General features: G+C 46.5%; 1 protein-coding gene across 1 annotated transcript in view; it reads right to left on the reverse strand.

Annotated features, from left to right (window-relative positions):
* Nucleotides 1-8,370, reverse strand: part of LYPD6B (LY6/PLAUR domain containing 6B) — a 55,078-nt gene extending 46,708 nt beyond the window's left edge. Inside the window, exon 1 of the mRNA XM_074910686.1 lies at nucleotides 8,277-8,370. The gene's annotated coding sequence lies outside the window, so the exon portion shown is untranslated. The remainder of the gene's footprint in view (nucleotides 1-8,276) is intronic.
* Between the last annotated feature and the right edge of the window lie 1,235 nt (nucleotides 8,371-9,605).

Raw genomic sequence — 9,605 nt, forward strand, 5'->3', positions numbered from 1 at the left:
AAAACTTATTACTCTAATTATCCTATAGTCCCTGTATTACAGTGTATGGTTAAATGACACTGTCAGCCCTACACAAAATTCTGTCAGAAGAGGTATGAATCTGTTCTGTACACCGAATCTCATTTCCTGGAACTAGTGAAGTAGAAATCCTACTTCACTTGACACATTTTTCTTCTTCTCTAATTATACTGCAATTATTAACTTCATTTTGTTGCTTCACAGCAGAAGAGGTATTTTCAAGTCTGTGCAGATTAGCTCTAAATCTGCAGCTCTTCTACACCTCATTAATATTTTAAACACCTATTTTACGTTTTTCCACACTAGACAATTTGTGTCAGTGCAAACTCTTTTTAGCCACAGTTTCATAAATCTGGTAATCTCTCCAAATGTAAAATTCATTACAGGGAGGGAAAGGCAAGATGGGAATTTTGTTTCTGAAGAGGAATATTTTGAATTTGGATCATTTCAACAAACCAGCTTGCAAAAGAACTGCACTGAATCAACAGAGCAGAGGCAGGTGGGAACCACAGAACAGTTTGAGGTGTGCACACACCCCCGCTCTCCCACAAATCTCACGGGCACAGGGGTGTTGGTAGCAGATGCCAGTCAGACTACTCAGACTACCAAAGGGTTTAATTCCAAGGAAGTACAGAAACCGTAGCATTAAGAGGATGTGGGCAGGCTGAAAGGGAAAAAGTGGTGAAATGATGTAATCAGCATTTCCTCTAAACAGGACTGCTTTTTTTTTTTTTTATATACTGACAGAATTTACTGCTCCTCATTCCTCCAAGCCAGTGCTGTATTTCTACCTTTTTCCTCTAACACAAATGAAGCCAAATAGTCAATTCCAAAATGTTATAAAAAAGAGGTAAGCAATTCCTCCTGAACCTAACTGATACTCTTCTAAAGCCTAACACTTTATTATCCTTTTTGGTTTTGATCTAATGAATGAGAATTTTCAAATCCTGTTCTACTAGTTAGCAATAACTCCTGTAAAACTACAGTACATACCTCAGTGAATAACATTACACTTAGTTTGATTTGTGTTTTGGTAATAATACACACATATTAAAGCAATAAATCCCTTGGATTTATTTTGTTAAACCAAAATAACTTGATCTTAAATGTAATTATCAAGGCACAGAATATCAATTTCATGGCAGAGAAAATTCCTTATTACAAAAGAAAAGAAAATAATTTTATAAAACCTGGACTAGATTAAATCCAACAGACATTCATTAAACAAATGATATTTTCAGAATGTAGCTGCCCAGTGATAAGTCATTCCTGTGGCTTCAGTGAGGTGCTATTAGAAGATCACTCTTCAAACAGGTGTTAGCAAGTACTGGCCTAAATATGGGCAACTGAATGTTAGAAAAGGTAACAGAAACAAGTTTTCAACAGATGACAGGCTGACGTGGGAGACGGTGGTGTGAAGCAGGGGAGGAGTTCCCAAGGGAGGAAGGACTGTCCAAAAAACCCTTCTGTGCTGTGAATTTGGAAATTTATCAGACTAGATTGATATCGAGCAGTGTTGTAATAATCTTAAAAAAAAAAAATAATTAAGAGGAATAGAATGCAGCCCAAGGCTGAAATTAGCATCCAGAATTAGCTTTGCACGGGGAGATTCCCCAGCCCTTACAGCCACATGGTGTTTTAATAACTGATATCCCAGAGGAACAGCTGCTGTGCCAGTATCTCTCCCCGCTAGCTTGTTTGGACAAACTGTTTTCCTCACTTCCATACAATACGTGCTGTTGCTTTTCTTCATATACTTGAAAATAATTTGTACATGTTTATATAAACATTGTCTAATTTAATTCTACAAACCATGTGAGGCACATGAGATACCATGACCTTGAACTTGCACCCCACAAGAGGAATGTTAAACTGATATGTACCAAAGAGACTCAGAAAGGGTCATGTCTTCAGGCATAACAAAATCCACTATTTACTCTATAATCCCAGTGCACTCGTGTCTGCAAACCAGTCTGTTCTCTGACAGTTCCAAAGAGGGAAGAACCACTGTAATCTTATTTTTTTTTTAATGTTTGATTTGGAGGCTTAGTTTTAAAAGATGGATACAGGACCTGCCCTTTGAGCAGACTCAAATTCTGGAGCAGCCACGTTACCCTGGATAGCTGAGATCCAGCATCCGATAATGCTCTGTCCTACCCCTCTTGGATGAAACACCGATTAGAGGATTATCCTACACAGTCCTGCAACCACAAAATGCTGGAAACTACAGAAACAACTGTAATGATGAGTCTAAGGCAGATGTTATATTGCTTGAGCCAGGCACAACAGATGGAGACAGTGGACTTCAAGGAAAAATGATGAACCCAGCCAGAAAACAGTGCCCGGACCTGAACACCCCCCTGACACTCTGCAGCCACGAAGCTCTGAGCTAAGGAAAACGTAGCCCTAAGAAACTACAGCCAAAATGGATTTTCTTAGTCACCAGCTGAAAGAAGGAACATCGATGCTTTAAACTCACATCTTACAAGTACTCCTTACGTAGGCACCAAAAGTCTATCTGGCCTTAAATGAAGGTTAAGCCTAATGCAAAAATTGTACCTGAAAACAAGGTTTTAAGCACGGAGAGGACAGACGTGATGCCTGCCACGTTACCCATCCAAGGTAGGTATGCCTCTATTTCTCTCTATTTCATCAGCTTTTAGCTCCATTTCTGCGTATTAAGTTGAGCCCTGAATTAGCGCAATTTGCCACAACAGGTTTATTCACATCAAGAGAAAGCTGGGGCAGCATTTTTCAAAAAAAGGATTAGATGACTGTAACTACTACCATCTGCACTTATGCATGTTTAGACTCTGGGAAGGGTAATCACCACACTTCAGGGCATGATCTGCAGGGGTCAGAAAGATAATCTTACACCCATCTTTCTGTTTTTGACATTGCCCAATTGGGTAGGTGCATAATAGAGGATATTAGTCTACCCTGGAGCATTAGTTATTCATCACTGCCAGAGGCAGCTTTACAGATCTGAGATTATGAGCCAGTCTAGTATGGCAACCTGTTCTTTCTAACTCTGAAACACACTCCGCACTCCAGCTTGAACACTGCACTGTATACAAATAAGAGGTAATCTACGAGTACACCACAACATTTCATGGAGCTGTTTTGGAAGAGATTAATTATCATACCAAGGGCTTACAGACCAGTAAAGATAGTGAGTATTTTATGGAAGTTTTTTTTGTGTTTGTTAAATTTCCATTTAAATAACAGAGAGAAATTACCATATGTTGCACTTGAACCTAGGGAAAATACAGATACAAATCAAGAATCATTCCCTACAACTGGTGTTAGTTTTCAATCTATATAACCCAAGATAGGCCCAAGGATTTCAGTCTTAGCTCCTCTATCATTAGGAAATGCCAGTGCAATCTTCTTAGGCTCCAGGGAGTGTAGGCAAATTTCTTTATAGAGACACAACAAGGCCACTTTGACTGACATAGGAAAGAAAGCAGTTCTCACAGACACACTAATGTATAAGCAAACCAAATTAAGAGAGTGAAAACAACTGTATTTCAAAATTTTGAATAAGCAGTAAGTGCAATCTATTCATACATGTGATTTTTCACCGACTTACTGCAAGCTTCTCCTCCCGTTTTGCTTACCAGCATGTACTCCTATATTTCAAAATGAAGTTTCCACGAAGCTGATGTTCTGCAGGATGGAGTGGACCTTCCTCTGGCTTGAGAGCCTGCAGAAGAAAACCCCTGGCCCTGGCAGGAGCAGCAATCACCTCCTCTCCCCAACTCAGACGGTCACCTCAGAGCTGAGGACCTGATTGATCTGTAAATCATTTTGGTTCAAATAAGTTGGGTTGGATTAAAAGATAACCCAAATGTATTATAAAAATAAGAGGTCTTGGCCAGCCCAGCACATGTAGATTGCAAGGGTGTAGGGAACATTTACAGAACGTAGCCCTGCCGTTAGACGTAAGGATCCACAATTCTCCAGCCAGAGCACTGAGGGCAGGGTGGGGTTCAACCAGCAGTGAATGTGTCACGTGGATAAACTTCAAAATAACATTTGTGAGTGCTAGTGAGGTCTCAGTCCACAGCAGGGTGACTTTACACAATGCCCTGATTAATAAACGGCACTGCTACCGTAAAATGATTTGGGTTTTTTCTCTCAGCATTTCAAATAAGCAGATGATTTTTTCTCACCACACTTTTGAGAGATGGGATTTGTTATTGACCCATTTTATGGACTGTGAGAAAAAAAAAAACCAAACAGAAAAGGAAATAAGAGTTCAGAAAATTTTTTACACGCTCTGATAATTTAGTTTAAAACTGGACACTGAAAATAACCCTATAGCACATCTCAAAAAAGTTTACAGAAACTTTCAAGCAGAAACCTTCTTCCCACTCTTTCCCACCACCCCTGCTTGACCTATCTCCATCTTTAATCGGAGAGAATTCCACCTTCCATAGGTACTGCAGTACATGGTTAGACTGAAACACAGGGAAGCTCACTGTGCTTGAATTTCTTGTGGTGAAACCGCTACCCTTACCAACGCTATCACTGCAGTGCTGTTTGTGCCGGGAATCCTTTATGAACAGATCAATTTTCACAGCAATACATGGAAATAAAAGTCATCATTAGTCCTACTAATGAGACAAGAAAAAAGATAAATGACTTGTCTAGAACCATTCAGCAAGTCAGAATGTAGCTAAAGGTTAGATCATTTAACAAAAAGACTAAAATGTGTTCTAATCCTTTACTGCCCCATGTCCAGATCTGTCAAGTGGTACCAACAATGGGTTTTGTAAGTTTATTTCAAGCAGGTTTCACACAACAGTTTAGATTTGTTTAAATATCAAAGCAAAACCAGGACAAAAGCCCCAAATGGACGCCATTTTACCCTCACTTGGTTCCTCGCCAAAGCCTGCAGCTCAAAGCAGGCACATCAAAAAGCCCCAAGCTTCAGGCAAGAATTCCCAATCTAGTTTTGTTGGCCTTTCAATGTGAAAATGGATTGTGGCTCGTGCCTTGTGTTCTGGCTTCACAGGGCACTAGGTTCTGAGCGAGCAAAACAATAAATGCGAAGTTATTCTGAGCCTTCACTGCAGCATCTGGCACTCAGAACAACCCGCCCGTAATCAGACGTCTGCTGAGAGCACATGCAAAGTCTCAAAGATGAAGCCTCTTGTTTAGACTAAAAGTTTCTCCCAGCAATAAATGGAAAAATAACTGCCAACAGCACATGCATCACACAGTACAACTCAATCGTTAAAAGGAAAGATGTCACCTGAAATTCCTTCTGAAGTTTACTGGCATGGCGCTACCCCACGTACCTTTTCACCCCTTCTGAACTGTTAGACATGCACCTCATGCTGACGTCCTTTGAGTCAGACACACAAATAACCAAAGCATTCCCTTCCTTTCAATCTACAAAATCCAGCTACTGGATATGAAGAAAGAAAATCTTGAAGAATTTAGACTTAAAAAAAAAAAAAAAAAAGGAAGGAGAGTTTTCTAAAGTATCAGAATTCATGCAGAAAAATTTATTTTAAGATGGAGGACTTTAGTTCTAAAGAACGCCTCAAACAAGGAAGGTAGAAGGGAGGTGGGTTGGGGTTTTTTTGGTGTAGCTTAGGGCTCATTTGGACTGAGAAATGACAGACAGCCCTGAAAAATTCTTCACCCTTCAACTACTTTGCTCTCCTTGAGAGATGTTAAGCACTCTTAATATGTAAGGTGCTGTAATTCCCTTTCCCTCTGCTGTGGAATTCCTTCCCTGCTGCCTGTGCTGGAAGGGTCTGGCAGAGGTGGGTAAGATGTATCGTACTACAACATGCCCAACACTCTTGGTGGTTTCTGTTTTGCGACCTTGCGTTCAGCAGCTGGTGCCAGCCAGAGGATGGAATTCATCAGGAGTGTGGCCAGAGAAGGGCAACGGAGCTGGGGCAGGGTCTGGAGCACAGGTCTGCTGGGGAGCGGCTGGGGGAACTGGGGGGGTTCAGTCTGGAGAAGAGGAGGCTGAGGGGAGACCTCCTGGCCCTCTGCAACTCCCTGCCAGGAGGGGGCAGAGAGGGGGGATGAGTCTCTGGAGCCAAGGCCCCAGCGCCAGGCCCCGAGGGAATGGCCTCAAGCTGCCCAGGGCAGGGTCAGGCTGGCTCTGAGGAAGGATTTCTGTGCAGAAGGGGCTGTTGGGCCTTGGAATGGGCTGCCCAGGGCAGGGGGGAGTCCCCGGGATCCCTGGAGGGGTTGAAGAGTCGGGCTGAGCCAGCGCTGAGGGATCTGGGGGAGTTGGGAACGGTCAGGGGGAGGGTCATGGCTGGGCTGGAGGAGCTTCAGGGGCTTTTCCAACCAAGATGATTCTGTGATTCTATGAGGATCAACACACGGGCTCCATCCTGTATAAGCTGATTACAGGATTTACCAGACTCCTGACAGTTCACATCACACAGCCAGAACACCAGATGTCAAGTGTTGGAGATAGTGGCTCTGAGAAAACTAAGGCAAAAGGCCCTAAGATTATCCACTCTGGGAGGGATGTCACTGAGAGGATGCGACTGGCTGTGAACAGAGCGCTGCAATTATCATGCTGGGAAAGGCTAATTGACTTCAAGTGAGCTACACATAAGGAGAAGGGGGACTGACTCTCAGCAGTAACACTGGTAGCTACATTAACTGTGCGTTGACCAGAAGAGAAAAAAGTATTACTGTGCACATTTTGGTGAATCACCAAGCCATTTCTGCTGTAGCAAACAGGACAACTCCCTGCACCCGTGCTATAAAACACCCATCTACAATTACCTCTGGAATTCACCTGCAGGACCGCACTGCTGGTACCTGGCCTGGCCCCGCTCCGCCTGGGCACCGACGGGCACTGCTGCTGTGAGGCACACGCTTTAAAATGAGGGCGTACTCTTCCAGCTTTGAATTTCTCAGAATTGCGTGTGTTCTCCAACTCAAGGGAGGACTTTAGTCTTTGTCATCGTAAGCCTTTAATTTTTGTTGTCTTTTTTCTTAAAAACTCGGCTGAGGAGAGGCAGAACGGGGTGCCGCAATCAGGAGGTTCATAGTTACGGAGGAAGCTTGAAAACTTTAAACCTAGAGGTTCAAAACCAACCTGAGAAACGGCGATCTCAGCATTTAATATTTTATTATTTTAAACAAAAACATGTTTATTGAGGGAGGGAAGCTTGACTCATTATCTGAGCATCTGGGATTACCAGTACTGTATTTATGAAGGAGGCTGCAGCACACAGCTCTCTGCAATTGCTCTGATCTCTGCATCTGCGGTTCCAGGCTGTACCCGCATTACCCTCTGACAGACGGGAAATCATACGAACCTATTTTCCTGAGATTGCCCTTAGGAATCAACCAGCTGAGTCTTGCAAACCAGTTCTATCTGCGCGAGCCGCGTACGCTCATCAACCCTGGGCCTGTTTTTATTAACCATATTACCAGAGCACCCACAGGCCTTGCACAGATCCAAGCCCTCGGCACCCTCAGTACCACACAAGCACCTCCAGTTATTGTTCCACGGACTTTACAGCCTAATCCACCACAAAAACATGCATTTGTGTTCAGGAAACACACACAAGAAGCCAGCGATCGCTCTCAGGAGAAACGCCAGGCGAAGGGCAGCATTTCCACAGCGTGAGCCCAGCACCTTGTACTTCCACGGTGGGTGTCTGGTATTTTTTACTTATTTGTGTTATTTGCTGACTTATATTCGCTTCATTATGTCAATATTGTATTGGTATTTTCTGTGGTGAAGCCTAACGCGCTTACTTTTAAAAAGAGGGAAAATTTGCTGACATACCTGTGAGAAACAACTTTTTTTTTTTTTTTTTTTTTACAGCTATATAATCATCAAGAGCAATGTTGTAATAACTGCAATTTTACAACATACCTATAAAACACGCTCCGTGTTTCGGATCCGAAGCACTTGACGCTGAACACCCAGCGCTTCCCAGAGCCTTGCCGCCTCCCGCCACCGCCTCAGCCTCCCTCAGCCAGGCGGCCGGCTTTTAATCTCGGGCTCCCGTCTAAGGGCAGGGCTCGGGGGGCGCCGGGCCCGGTTCCCACCTGAGGAGCCCTGGGCCCCGCGGAGCCCTCGGCCCCGCCGCGGCCATCGCCCGCCCGCGCTCGGCCCTTCCCGCCTCTCACCCCGCTCGACGCCCCGAGGGGAGCGATGGCGGCGCCGCGCCCGGCAGCCCGCGCTCCGCGGGCCGCTCCTCGCCCCTCAGGGGCTGCCGGGGCTTGAGGGGAAGGTGGGGGGGGGGGGCACTCACCCTCCGCGCCGGCGGTCCGCAGGGGCGGTGCGGGCTTGGCGTGCGGCGGCGGTCGGTCCCGGGACGCCGGCAGCAGCTCCCCCGGCGCGGCGGGAGGCGGGCGGTGCCGGCTGCCCGGCGGAGGTGGGGCCGGGGCGGGGAGCCCGGCGGCTCGGACACCCCCCGCCGCTCCCCTCCGCCGGCTCCCCGCGCCCGCCCCCCGGGCGGTGCCGCGGGGCCTCGGCCGGGCCAGCGGGCTTCCCCCCGCGGAGCCCCCGAGGGGAGGGCGGCGGCCCCGCCCGGCGCAGGAGCCCCGGCTGCGGGCACCCCTCGGCGCCGAAGCGGGGAGTGAAGTCGGTGTTGCTACAGGTTGGAGTTTTCCAACTCGGCGTGGAGCTTCACGGCGCTCAGAGCGTCGGGCGCCTGCCCCGAGGAGGCTCTGGGGAAGCTCCGTCTCCAAGCGGAGGGGAGAAGGACGCTTGACCGTGGCGGGGCCTGCAGGAGAAGGGCGTCTGCCGGCGTTATCCCCGGAACAGACCCGACATCCTGAAGCCTTCCCCCGCGGGGGCTTTGCCGGTGCCTCCCCGGCATCCCGATCGCCACCCGAACGCCTCAGCCCCAGGACTGCCCTGACTCGACTCTCAGAAGCATATAAAGTGCGAACCGGTGAAGTGGGACCACCGGGTATCCTGAGCCAAAACTCCTGAAGGTCCGTATTTTAGCAGAAAGACCTTCTCCATTGAGCTCAGCTCTGCTGGAAGGTAAACTGGAAGTCTCTAAGCCATATTTTAGCATAAATACAGTCTCCGTTGAGTCCAGCTCTACTGGAAAATAAATTAGAAGTATCTGAACTTCAGCAAAAAATACATTCATCAACAGTGATAGATTTGCAGTGACTTTTTCCAGGGATGTAAACCCCTCTCCTCTGTTTTCCTTGTATAAGCTGAATTGTGGGAATGGATACGATAATTTGCGTTGTTTTGCTAATTAACTGATGCAATCCTCTGAAAATAAAATTGTAGGGCTAAGCTTGCAAACAGTCTGCTCTGTGACCGAGTTCATCCTGCAGGCACAAGCTTTATCTGAGATCTTAGAGGTGCATCTTTCTGAGTCCCGGTAAAAGCTCTGCGCCACAGCGTTTGCCTTCCTCCACCGGACGAGGGGGGACGCTTGGGACTCCCCCGCTGCTCTCCCTATCGATCGTCTAAATCGGAAAGCTGCTTCCTCCCCGATGGAGCCAAAGCTCTTCATCCTGCAGGCAGAAGCTTCTCAGAGAGCGTGAGGAAGAAATGCCTCCTGCGCCCTGAAAGCAGCATAAATCCAAAGTTTGTTCCGCATTAGAAATAAATT

Source organism: Athene noctua, chromosome 7 (genome assembly GCF_965140245.1).
Source record: "Athene noctua chromosome 7, bAthNoc1.hap1.1, whole genome shotgun sequence".
Lineage (NCBI taxonomy): Eukaryota > Metazoa > Chordata > Aves > Strigiformes > Strigidae > Athene > Athene noctua.